This window comes from Anticarsia gemmatalis, chromosome Z (genome assembly GCF_050436995.1).
Source record: "Anticarsia gemmatalis isolate Benzon Research Colony breed Stoneville strain chromosome Z, ilAntGemm2 primary, whole genome shotgun sequence".
Classification (NCBI taxonomy): domain Eukaryota; kingdom Metazoa; phylum Arthropoda; class Insecta; order Lepidoptera; family Erebidae; genus Anticarsia; species Anticarsia gemmatalis.
In genome coordinates, this window is record NC_134776.1 from 3,704,660 (window position 1) to 3,718,707 (window position 14,048).

Genomic DNA, 14,048 nt, shown 5'->3' on the forward strand with positions numbered 1-14,048 from the left:
TTACACCGGAACCATTCCGCTCAATCCGTATCGTACCAAAAATAATAAGAATTATGTTTATGCTAATTCAATTAACTAGATTCGAAATTACAAGATTTGATTGGAAGAAATTGACCGTTGAATTACTTCGATATGTTATACGTACCGCTATATCTTTTTTATACGATCAGTAGTACGATTCTGTACAACTTTCGAGTATCGACAACCGGCTGGCCATCGAAAAATGTTGTATTAAAATCTAACCAGCGCCTCTAGCGGACTATATTGGCAATACAATATAATTGTCAAACTCTCGAAACTCGACGGTTTCGATTGTACATGCTGTTTTCATTGATAATTTTATGACAATTCTACAATACTATTTAAATACGACATTTTATTGCCTTGAATTGATAAGTTCTGAATGAACAACACATACTAGAATACGACTTTCATATTCTTTTATTCGCAAGTGTTGAATGGAGTTTTATGTATTTCAGCAGACAGATTCGGCATTTATAGAATAACTGACATCGGTAGCACGATTCTCTACAGATGGTATTATCGAGTATCGAAAGTTTGACATTTAAAATGTACTGCAAAAATAGTTTCTACGACGCCCGCTAGAGGCGCTGAACCGACTGTCATACGAATGTTTCCGACAGCTAGCCGATAGTGGTAGAGAATCGAGGTGCCGATTTGTCGTAATAAAATTATCCTATGTGTTGATCTAAGCTATAAACTAATTGTGTATCAAAATTTATAATGCGACCAGTAGTTTTTTCGTAAAAAAGACCAATCATACATAGATCCATCTCGGCAAGCTCTCGCATTTATATTATTAATCAAAATCAAATAATAGGATACCTTATTATAAAGTAAATATTTCCGCGCAAAAGAAGTCACGTGAACAAGATTCTCTATGCAAGAAAACTTTCAATTAAACTTATAATGACTCCTAAGTAGTACAACGTAGGAAGTAAAAGGTTAAGAGTTCATTCCAGGGCACACACCTACAGCATTTCCAAGTTATATGCGTATTTCAATTATCACTTGTTATAAGTTTTAATAGGAAGAAAAAATGAAGGTATTTTTATTAATATCAATGCATGATCAATTATTTTATCAACCACATAAATAAATATCATTGGACAACTCACAACGGTCATTTGATTCCAAACTAAGCAGAGCTTGTACGATGGTAACCAAAAGTAATAGTATAATTATACATAAATGTAGTACTATTACATAGTCAATATATTGGCGATTGAAGAATGGCCGCGAGTTTCATGCTAGCTTTTCTCATAAGTCTCTACCCCCTTTCCGAGCAGTGGTAGATTCGGTAATTGGTTTATTTTTTAAGACAGCTCCCGCTAAGTATTCCTCTAGTGTCGCGGGGACTTTTACAAACATACAACAACGGACACAAAGTAAAATCAGACCCGAAACAACTATCTGTGGATCACACAAATATTTGTTCCGTGTGGGAACCGAACCCACAACCACAGTGTGTCACTGGTAGTGGCGTGGCGACTCCAACCACTACGCCAAGGAGGCCGTCCAATTATCAATGGTGTAATAAAATCTTGTATGTCCCCTATTTGTATATCCAGTTTGACAAGCCTACTCTATGTACGAAAATAAATAAGGCAAGGTGTAGTTTTAAGATATTCGTAACTAGCTGCACCCACCAATCAAATACAAACTAGGCATAACTTGCTTCGAAATACTTAATTGAAGTACAGAAATATTTTAAACAAAAAAATATATTTTCTGAAGTTGAGGGATCAATAAATGTCTGCGAGTTCTTTAATACTTTTTTTGATAGCATGCAAAGTCCCAGCATTTCGCCAATATGGTGGACTCAAGGTCTAACTCCTCCCTTAACCCGGAAGGAGGCATTTACCCGGCAGTGGGACATTAATACAATAACCCTCTTGTTTATAAACACACTATAAACCTATTTTAGTTAAAAGGCTACTACAATATGTTTTCTCTTTTTCATTTCGCTAAGGAGTGAAAGCAACAAAGACTTTATAAGCCATTCATAACTTCATATATTTTTATGAATAAGAGGGTAAATATATAATTTTTTACATGGTCTTATCGGTGTAACTAATGAGTTGGTTTCTATGAGCACCATAACAAGTATTGCTATTCAACTTGATTCAATTTGGCAATGATGCCAGTGTACTGGGCACCCGAAGATAGATATGCATTAAATATAATAAAAAGATAAAGATAAAAGATTGTTTTATCCGTCTTAAAAAAATGTGCTCTCAGTTACATACCTAACATATATGCGATTATCTTAGAAGAAATTTATATACAAGTATAAAGAGAATATAATAAGTGATGATAGTTTGCGCGCTTACCGATAAGTAAATGTTGGCTGAGTATCTCCATGTACGGTGAACCACTGAGTAGGTAAGGTACTAATTGATTGAACGTCTCTAAGCGTCGAAGGGCACGTTAAAAAGTCCACGGCACCGTTCACAACTACTCGTTGTCAATTAAGATAAAAGCCGTGAAAGCCCTGGGGTGGCTTCAACAACTACATATTATAGGACATCGGTAGTATATGCAAGCGCGAGATCTTGGCTTTGAATCCCAAGTTTATAAAAGCCACTATGCTGTACATCGTTTTCTTTCTTAGATTAACACGTTACGTCAAACCAGCTGAAATATCAACTTAGCCTTCCTTCCAAACTATGTTGGAATCGGCTTCCATTCTCAACGGATGCAGCTGGATATCAGTATTTTACATGGAGCGACTGCCCATCTGACCTCCACAAGCCAGTTACCTGGATTATAACACGATACCCTTCGGTGAGACGATTGTCAGACTTTCAAGCTTTCTGTTAACGACTACTAAAGATCTTTGAAAATATCAGCCGGGACCCACAATTTAACGTACCTTTCGAAACACGGAGGACCTCGATATGTATAAGATGGTCACCCATCCACAGAACAACCTCGGCAGAGATCGATACGCGGTTGTTGTTATCTAAGAAATAAGCGATTTGTTTTTATAATAAAATAAATTCTAATAAAATTGTTTTTGCTATGTCATGCTTACCCGTGGTCAGACATACCTATTTAAAAACTCGTTCTTTTAAATCTCTTAAGGAAAACGTTTGGTATCGCAAGTTACGATCATAAAATTATTTGTATGAGAAATAATTACTAGTAAATAGGTACACGTGAACGACTAGCTCTTTATTAACCTAATGTATGACTAATATTATAAATGCGAAAGTTACTCTGTCGTTCTCTACTTCAAACCGAAACTAGAGAACCGATTACTTTTTTTTATTAGAGACCCTAGAATGGCCTTATATGTATATGTTGGTTTTCAATTTAGAAATCCCTTCGAAACCGAAACTGTGGGAAAAATAAACCATTCATAAATAGATACTCGTAAATATTATCGGACAACTCACACACGTCATTTGATTCCAAACTAAGCAGAACTTGTTCTATGGTAACCAAATAACTGGTAAACATGCTTATATTCTTCTAAATGTATACTCATATGAACAAATTTACCAGGGTCAGAACAGAAACTTACACATGCTCATCACAATAGACAATATGACGATAGCCTAAGCGGACAGAGTCAGAGACAAGAAATAATTTTTATAACAACCAAATGTGCACCGAATTACACCTACTGTATACATGTAGGAGCGTATGTCTAAAACCAAGCATATAACCAAATTCCGGCCTAATATTGAGTACGTTCAAACTGAAATTGGAAAAATTGAAGTTTTCTAAAAATAGAACTAGTCTCGGAAATCGAACGTAGGTGCAGACTCTATGACGTCATAGTACACGGAGGCTGTCTGTCAATCTATTTTTTGTTTGAGATTTTGTGATTTCGATTTAAAATCTTCTATTGAGAGCCACACACCAAAAAACGCTTCTACGTCCACAATATAAAATAAATTAAAGCTCGAAAAGCGTAGTAAAATTCCCTTTTTTTTTTGACGGGATAAGCAGAGACCAAAGTTAAGCAAAACAAACTTTAATGCAAAGAAATAAGTTAGTTCTTTTTTTCCTTAACCTGTTTGAGTGCCTACCGCTGGGCAAAGGCCTAGTTAGTTAGTTTTACTATTATCAAGTTAAGTTAAGTTAGTATTATCACACTTCAATTATGTAAAGACAATTAAAAACTATAAAAGTATAGAACATTCTATGAGACCTATACGTAATTGTACGAGAACGAGACTATTTCGGGCCGAGTTTAATATGACGTGACGGCGATCGTTTGTCCACCGCCGCCGTCACCGGACCGATTTCGCTGGTTTAGTTTATACGGTGCAACGGCGACGGTGGCGGCGACGGTGGACAAGCGCATATGTGTTTTGTATTGCCGGCACATCGGCCCGTCAAAATTTCGGCGCCGACATCGCGTTCTCGGCGACGTGACGGTGACGGCGGCGGTGGACAAACGCCCAAACGCTCTTAGGGGCGTCGCGTCGTAGGAACCATTTTGACAGTACATTTTAAATGTCAAACTTTAGATACTCGATAGAACCGATAGTAGAGAATCGCGCTTCAGGGAAAAAAAATATTCTAAAGACAGACTACACATCAAAAAATATTTAAACGACTTATTTTGACCCCAATCCTCCCGCTTGCCCCAACCGTGCCAGGTTTGCCACTGCTGTGCTCCGGCGCGGCGCAGCATATTTTCTATGACCATCGACTGTCTAAAAGACTCCCGCACTAAGAATGGCTATTGTGTCGCGAGGACTTTTACAAACGTATAAACAACGGACACACAGTACAACCAGACCCGAAACAAGTATTTCAGATTGCACAAATGATTGTGCTGAGTGAGAAGCGAACCCACGACATCCCAACGCAGTGGTACTCGCCGTGCCGACTTTAACCACTGCGCCGTGGAGGCAGTCACTAGTAATAATTTTGGCAGTGCATTTTAAATGTCAAACTCTCAATACTCGATAGCATTGATTGTAGAGGAGCGCACTACAGGGTTACCATAAATACCATCAATTAAAATTGTTTATTAAAACATATTTATCATTTCAAAAGACTTACAAGTTTCCCTTTTACAAAACCTCAGAGAATACTTTAAAAAATCCTTACAACTCCACGGATTTGAATAAGGATAACCGGCATTGTATGACATATAAATTCACAATACATTATGCACCCGCAAAACCAGTTACGAAATCAAAATGCAAGATGTTTTTCAAAATAATTCGCGTGTTGTCTCACTGTCATCAGTGACATTTAACCTTCGCCGAAGGTGTGTGTATAGAAGTATGGAGCGAAGGTGTATGCGTTACTCGCATACAAAGTACCTTTTCTCAGAGTGACGTGAGCTCACAGGAAATATACTGAAGGATATGGATTAAATACTTTCCTTATTTATAGACTTCTAGTTCAACAATGTAGTGAAAAAGTATTATTTGAGTATTTGTGCGTGTTCTTTTTCGGTTATACTATGACCCTTATATTATAAACATTTAATATAGTGATTAAATCTTGCATGTCAAACATTTCTTTGACACTTTTCTTGTTTATACACAAAGTTACCAACTCGCACCTGGCCTCCTTGGAGTACTCAAAGCCTAACTTCGTTTAGGAGAAGACTCTTGCCCGCAGGACAACCATGGACTAATAAAAAGATAATAGAAATTTAAATATATGTTCGGACAACTCATACACGGTCGCCTGATTTAATTTTCGTCCGTCAGAGCCTGTACTATGGTAACCAAACAACTGATAAACATACTTATATACTTCTAAATACATACTTATATAGACAAATTGACAAACAGGCTTAGAAAAAATACTCGTGCTCATTATACTAATATTTGTTTCAGGCGGGATTTGAACCCACCATACCGCATGCGCTACGGTTATTGCGGCATAGTGACCACGTTAACCACAAGAGTAAAAAAAAATTTGGCTCGAGACAACATCCACAACAAACAAAAGATCTAAGAAAGTATTTTTTAAAGCTAAAATCGGTTACAGTTCTCAGTATCTCTGTATTGTTAAAGGAAGAGTTGACAAAAACAGCCGTGACCTTCACGCAGTCTTTATCGACATAATATACAAAGATTGTTACAATCAAACAGTGATTTTAGCAAAGTTTTAGGTAATTTGGATTCCAGAATAATACATTTTTCCCTTAAGTTATAGATCCTACTAATATTATACTTAAATGCGAAAGTTTGTGATTATGAATGCACATTGGATGTATATATTATGTATTCTATGTTTGTTACTCTTTCACGAAAGAGCTCCAGAAGGAATTTCAGTGAAATAGACGCGTACGAAGTCTATAAAAACCTGAAAAGCTATATTTTATTTAAACACTCCTTATTAAAAACTAGCTGACCCGCGCAACTTCGCTTGCGTCACATAAGAGAGAATGGGTCAAAATTTTCCAACATTTTTTACTGCTGCTCTGCTCCTATTGGTCGTAGCGTGATGATATATAGCCTATAGCCTTCCTCGATAAATGGGCTATCTAAGACTGAAAGAATTTTTCAAATCGGACCAGTAGTTCCTGAGATTAGCGCGTTCAAACAAACAACAAACTCTTCAGCTTTATAATATTATTAGTAAATTAGTAAATTAGTAAATTAGTAATTAGTATTAGTATATTAGTATATTAGTATATTAGTATATTAGTATTAGTATAGATTAGTATAGATGTGTGTTAGGTTACTTTTTTATTTGAACAGCGTTGTACAATTTAATTACATATCTTATTTACATCACGCATTCAATCGGTCAAAACCCTTACTTACGTTTTATTTACAGCACGAAAAGCTATCAAAACGTATTTCAACAATCTTTCACTAATATAAACAAATAAATTATTGAAACGATGCATATGCTCAGAGGCATTTCACATTAATAAAATATAACATTAAAATTATTTACAATCAATATAGCCTTTTTCATTCGTATATGTAGTTAGTAGTTAACCTAGTGTCAAAGTTGTTCTAGCCGCTCAAAAGACAATTGACATGACCTAACGGCTGTTATCTTAACCAACAACAGCGCGGGGACTTTTTACGTACCCTCTAAAGCACAGAGAGGACGTGATCTTCTTCTTCTTAGATCCGACGTGTTACATGTCCTCCGAATCTCGGAGACGTTTTGAATACCATTGCGGCCACCCATCTATGGAATGAGCGCGCCGAGCGTAGCTTAACCCGTTCGTTTACCGATGATAGCAACTGGCTACGAGTGCCTCAAACTTGAATGATAAGTCCCAAGGTAAGAGGTTGTCAATATCATTCACACTCGTCACTTTGAGGTCAACAGCTTTCAAAAAGTCATTTATTGTCCACAATGACTTGCAGCATCGAGTTTAATGTATTACGAGCTAGTTTGTTTATAAACACAACTTGTTATGTCGTTTGAGATGGATAGAACCAGTTACCAGCTGCAAAATTGTATACGATGCGGTAAGCAATGGTCACCGCGGACGGGTCACAGATGGGTGATTTGGCTGACAGTTCGCTTGATCAATACGACAAAGAACTCGAGAATAGTTTTACAAAAATAGTTTGGTCTATTAAAAGTAAGTTTTATTTTACGTTTATAAAAATAGTTAATTATTATTTATTTTTGCGTTTATTTTTTTAAAAGAATGAGTTTATGGAACCAAGCCACAGTCAGAATAAAAGTAAGTAACATAGGTACGATGAATGCTTTGTGTACAAATCCGTTTGTAATTTTACATAATACATAATATACCACTCAAAACCGTGTTATTTAGTACATAAAATCACGCGTATTGCATTCGAAGGTATAGGCAAAGGGCGCGTGAAATACACCTGCGATTTGCCGTTCACAACGTTAGTCCGCAATACGAGGCGAACATTTTGCCATATAGCCTAAAAAAAGTATTCGTTTTTTTTTATAGCAATCATTGGTGCATGTCTACCCATGGAGGAACAAGGCGCAATTTTATACATGTTTCAAAGTAATAATTTGAGATATCGTCACGTTTTTACGTCTAAATAACCTGTACAAAACAATACTTTTTTGCTTTAGTTCACAAAAAACGGCACATGGTAATGTTTCAAATACGAATGCTTAACTTTTTGTTGAACAGAAAAAGTTGTCAAACGAACTTAATTGCATCATTAGGCTGTGATTATCATTTAGATGTATAGTGGCCTAAAAATATATACATAACATAGCATAGTTTAACACCACCTGTAGAAAATACTTTGGTATTATGTGATAAAAAAATATATCATAATAAATATTATTGGACAACTAACACACGGCCACTTCTAAACTAAGCAGAGTTAAATACTATGGTGACCAAAAAACTGATAAACATACTTCTAAATATATACTCGTATAGATAAATTAACAACCAGGCTCAGAACAAATACTCGAACTCATCACACAAATATTTGTCCCTGGTGGGATTCGAACACACCACACGCGGTGCTAAAGTTATTGCGGCGAGGTGACAACTTTAATCACTGCGCCAAACGTGCAGTTAAAAAACAAGACGTTTTTGTACATCAGTTAAAGAAAAAGGTCAATGACTTAATAATGAACTGAGATTTAGAATAAGCATTTATTCCTTTTAATTATGAAACCTATTGTAATCACTAGAATAGGTATTCTATTATCCAATGTCCTTCGAAAGTTAATGAATGACGATTCAAAAATTAAAGCAAGCAGGTTTGATTTTTGAATCGACATTTCATAGACAAAATGCATTTATTTTGTCTTATTTATTATCGATAAACGCGATATCTATCGTGTCTTTTATAACATCAAAAAAATATGACTTCTTCTTATCGTATGGTTAGATGTCACCCTAGTCAAAGTTGCTCAAGCCGCCCGAAGGCCTTTGACGTGGCTTAACGGCTGCTATCTTAATTGACAACAACCGAGACGGACTTTTTACGTGCGCTCAGAAGCACGGAGACGCCCAGTTCAAATACCAATATGCGGTCACCCAGCTATGGAATGACCGCGCCAAAGTTTGCTTAACCCATAGGTCGTTTACCGACCGGTGAGCGCAGCTGCAAACCATAATATATTTCTGCCGAATTGCCACTATTTTCTAGTTCACTAATTATAATCTTTGCTACATAAATATAACTCCCACCAACTACAATAACCCCTCAAACGTCCGTGGAGGGTATTGTAATATAATTATGGATACTTACTTTAGTCTCCACGGACGTTTGAGTGGATAAAGCTTAACCGATTTTGATTTTAACAAAACTTGTGAACTCAGATATGTACCTATGTCTCATTCAGTCTCATCAGTGAAATAGAAAATCATGAAATTCTCTCTCAAATCGCGTAGTCGTGACCAACTTACTCATGAACATGAAAAATCATAGTTATGTGGTTACTATTCCTTATCAGCAAGTTAATCAATAGTAAATAAGATTTAGCTACGGCACGTACTAGTAACTTACAGTCTTGTTATACACATATTTCAAAACTACATGAATGGAAATAAAGCAACGCTAGTTTCTTTTTATAACAGCTAACTTAAGGCCTAACTCCTAACCCAGCGGCGAGGCAGCAATAGGTTAAATTATTTTTAGGGATCCGTACCCTAAGGGTAAAACGGGAGTCCTATTACTAATACTTCGCTGTTTGTCTGTCTCTCAGGCTGTATCTCATGAACCGTGAAAGTAAGGCAGATGAAATTTTCACAGATGACATTTTCCTGTTACTGCTTTAGCAATAAATACTAAAAACCAAAATAAAATAGATATTTAAGGGGTTTCCATACAAAAGACATAATTTTTGTTTTTGAAAACAATAGTACTGAACCCTTCGTTCGCGAGTTTAACTCGCACTTGGTATTTACTTATTATTTTCTCCGTTAACATTACTTACAATAACTTTGCTACCTCTGCTTATAAATACTTCTTTACAAGGAAGAGCAAGGGAAATAACCTAATAAGAAATTTCATTTCACGCTTGGTATATACCAAATAGATTTTTATAAACTGTGTATAAGTAATACAAGTTATTAAAGCTGTAAGAAGTTTGATCAAAACTAAATATGCAGTTCAATGACCCTTAAGCTCCAAAGCTGTAACTCAAATTTACAAGTTTTGTTGCATACACTTATATAGCTTTACATGTATTTGTAAGTAACCAGTTTAATAATCTACCAGTGCCAATGTACCTAAAAGGCACATCGAGGCGAAATTATTTGCCGAAATTTTGCATCTTAAATGCATTTCTTTTATAGGTAAATTTTAGTCTTCCCTCCCCCTGTGTAGTGTAAAAGGTATGTAGGTATTTGTAAGTCAGTAGGTATAATGTTAAGAACCTGCAAGCCTATTAGTTAGAAAATTTAATTCATTGCAATGGAGGCTTGAAACTTTGAATTTCATCCAGTACTATCTTGAAAGTCCTAATACTCCATAAACAAGTCTAACAGTTGGAGGTTTAACAGATGATATCATTAAGTTACTTATAACAAGAGTACCAGTAATCAACAACAAGGAAGGAAATTCACGGACAACCTACGTATATTTTCCTTAGATGACGCTGTTTCTTTATGACGTTTAAAATTACGCGGCTGCTGTCTGAATGTTAAGTAAAAAAATAAATTAAAAATCATTTATTACCAGTATAGGATTACAAAAATTAAAATGTGTCAACCCCTCTAGGTGCAGCCTGTATCGGTAATCTTAACGTAAGTGTGCTTTCCTTCTTTCCGACCGGGAATTTTAAGCTTCGTAATTGAAACATTAATTCACCGCTACACGCCAAGATAAACAGTTTTGACAGTTTCGTACTCAAACCGTAAAAACTGAACCCTATTTAATTACTGTCTGTTGTGTGAATTCGCTGTCTGTCTGTCCGTTACCAGGCTGTAACGTCAGGCAGTCGAATTTGACACAAATTATGCATTTCTTGTTGCCGCAGTAACAACAACTAAAACAGAATAACATTAATATAGGAGGCTCCTTGCAATGAACGCGATTTTGCGTCGTTTTTATAAATACTGGTACGTGTTCGTCGTGCGTGGGTCCAACTCGCACTTGAGTGGTTTTGAGATTTTGTGTGATAAATGACGATATAGAAGGTTAATGGTTATTGCCTTTAAGGATAAGTTTTCTAAATAACAAAACCAGTTTGTGAGTTAATTACGAGTAAAGAATAAATATTTCAAGTCCTAAGTTATGACCGGTTACTTCAATTAGTGAAACAAGATGAGATTTGTCTGTCATAGTGCGTACAAGCTCTGCTTAGTTTAGAATAAGATATTTATTTATGTGTGAGTCGCTCAATTTTTCTTATTTCTCTAGCCTGTTTGAGTGCCCCACTGTTAGGCAAAAGCCTTTCCTTCCAAATTATACTTTTTATATTTACAATTTATTGTACAAAAAAAAGTTTAATATTTTCACGTTAACAAGTGTTTTACTTATCTTTTTATCTACTACTACTCTATGTAATCTGCTAATACTTAACAGATTTTTTTAATGGTGACTGTTCCACTCCAAGGATTTCGTCCCGAAAGAGGGAGGAGTTACACAATTTTTAGGCGTGAAAGGTTTCATCACGACGTTTTTCCTTCACCGTTGGAGCAGTGATCATTATTTAAAAGAAATTATATTTTTTTAAACATAGGTTCCACTTATTACCTACATTAAAAGATTCTACTAAACTAACAATTTCAATAAAGACGTGCCTTATATAATTATTATAATATGTTAATTGATTCGTGCTTACGAGATATATGAGCTTGAAGGTAAAACAAGTATGTAAAGGAACTAGCTAGTTCTCTACCGACCCGCATAGGAACAAGGCGTGATAATAATAATATGAAGGAATTTTCTTGGTCTGTACTATTTTTTTTCCGATTAATCTGTACTTCTACGCTAATACTATAAAACTGAAGAGTTTGTTTGTTTGTTTGAACGCGCTTATCTCAGGAACTACTGGTGTGAATTGAAAATTTCTTACTGTTGGATAGCCTATTTAATGAGGAAGGCAGGCTATATAACATCACGCTACGACTAACAGGCGCAGAGAAACAGTAAAAAGTGTTACAAAAACGATATATGAACGGGAGAATATGACCCGTTCTCTCTTATGTAACACAAGCGAAGTTGCGGGGGTCAGCTTGTAATTAATAAAATCATGCCTATTATACGAGAAGACGTATAATACACAAGTGTGCGAAAAGACACCTCGTTTCGTCATTTACAATGTTAGTCCTATGTAAAAAGGTGATTTGGTTTTGCCATATTATTACATTGAAAATATATCTAAGTATGTATTTAGAATGTCACTGAATGGCGGCCATGGAATGGGCGAAGGTCTCAAGGAAGGCCTGCAACTAGATGGTCGGACGACATTGTTAAATGTGTAGGGCCGAAATGGATGAGACAAGCGGAGGACCGTATAAAGTGGCGTGCTGAGGGGGAGGCCTATACTCAACAGTGGGTGGATACGGGCTGATTAGATAGATAGATGTATTTAGAAGTATAAAAAGCATGCTAATCGGCTATCTGGTCACCAGACTACAAGCTCTGCTTAGTTTGGAAACAGATGACCGTGAACAGAAAATAACATAACGACTTTTGCGAAAACATTTTTCAAAACAAATATTACCGATAAAAATATTGACACTTAAAACAGCTGATGCCTCTGTTGAAATACCAATTATTGTTTCAAACCAGTTTTATTTTGATACACGATTGTCAGAACCAGTAATTGTATAAATACTAAACGCGAACAAAAACTGCACAAATATATTTGCACCACGTGAGAATCAAACATGCGACACTCGGTGTAGCGATCGTCAACTTAACCATTGCACTCACACTTACTTAACGATTCCCACACACACAATTCCGGAAACGATTAATTCCACTTTTTTAGTCTTTGTCTAAATAACATTTTACCAATATCGATCAAGCAGTTTAGCTACAAAATCACAACAGTTACTCTCGTCTTCATAATACAAATATGAGCAAACAATATGTTTGTTTTCATTGTACACTCTAAAACAATGTTCTATTAAACACTGCATTATATTTGTTATGATTCGTTACATATTATACGCTTTTGTTAGTTTGTTTATATACACTTATATGCAGTAAATAAACATTGTCACTAAACGTTAAAAGTCACACTGATTATCGCAAACACATTTTTAAAATCATATTTTTTGTCACACACACTATTACTAATTTTAACAATACTAAATAGAAATTCGAACAACAAATGTTTACGTCAATTTTGTCAACAATAAAACAAACCATTAAAAGAAAAACACCAGAATAATATTAAAAAATAAACTACGCACAGCGAAACATAATAATTATTTTTTAATAAACTTGTATCGTGATACCAAACATACAGCCTTCTAAACAACCTTCACTATCGATTGCAAAATTTCACAAACACAACAGAACAACACTATATGAAAAAATTACGCACAGCTTTTTAAGAATACAATAAAAAAATACAATAGAGAAAGAAAATAATAGTAAAGTTTTAAAAAAAACTTACCGTTTTTTCGTTTTGTTGTGCGCGCGCGCAATTTCGTGGTATGCGCGTGATTCGTACGCGCGAGCACAGGTGACTGTTGCCGGTCGCACGCTCAACTCAGATAATACTGTCCTTTGCGACCAATCTGACGGTAATGAGTGCGCTCGATTCATCATTAATGATTCGATTGTGGTTTCTGATTGTACGTCATTCATGCTTCTTTTGTTTGTTTTCCTGAAGTCCCGACTTTCTTCAAGGATAGATGTACTACAATTATTTTGAACTAGGAGAACTGCGCTTCGCTCGCGTAAAAGATGAGAAAAATGTGAGTTGACTTTCGTTCCCTGTTTTAACCCGCCAGGGGATGATTTTCTAAGATCACTGATAAGTACATAATTTTATTTGTTTGAAATGAAAAATCCAAAATAAGGTTTGCTTCCTTCCCTGTGAATGAAACTTCCATGTAAACTTTCATTCCCTTTTTACTAAAAAAAATCCTGCTTAGTGGGTGCCTACATAATAAAAGACACGCTTTATCCAAATTTCATAATTTTATCTAGTTTAGGCTC

At 35.6% G+C, this 14,048-nt stretch overlaps 1 protein-coding gene across 1 annotated transcript in view; it reads right to left on the bottom strand.

The window, feature by feature from the left end:
- Nucleotides 1-13,629, bottom strand: part of LOC142986139 (proton-coupled amino acid transporter-like protein acs) — a 91,111-nt gene extending 77,482 nt beyond the window's left edge. The window contains exon 1 of the mRNA XM_076134423.1: nucleotides 13,501-13,629. The gene's annotated coding sequence lies outside the window, so the exon portion shown is untranslated. The remainder of the gene's footprint in view (nucleotides 1-13,500) is intronic.
- Between the last annotated feature and the right edge of the window lie 419 nt (nucleotides 13,630-14,048).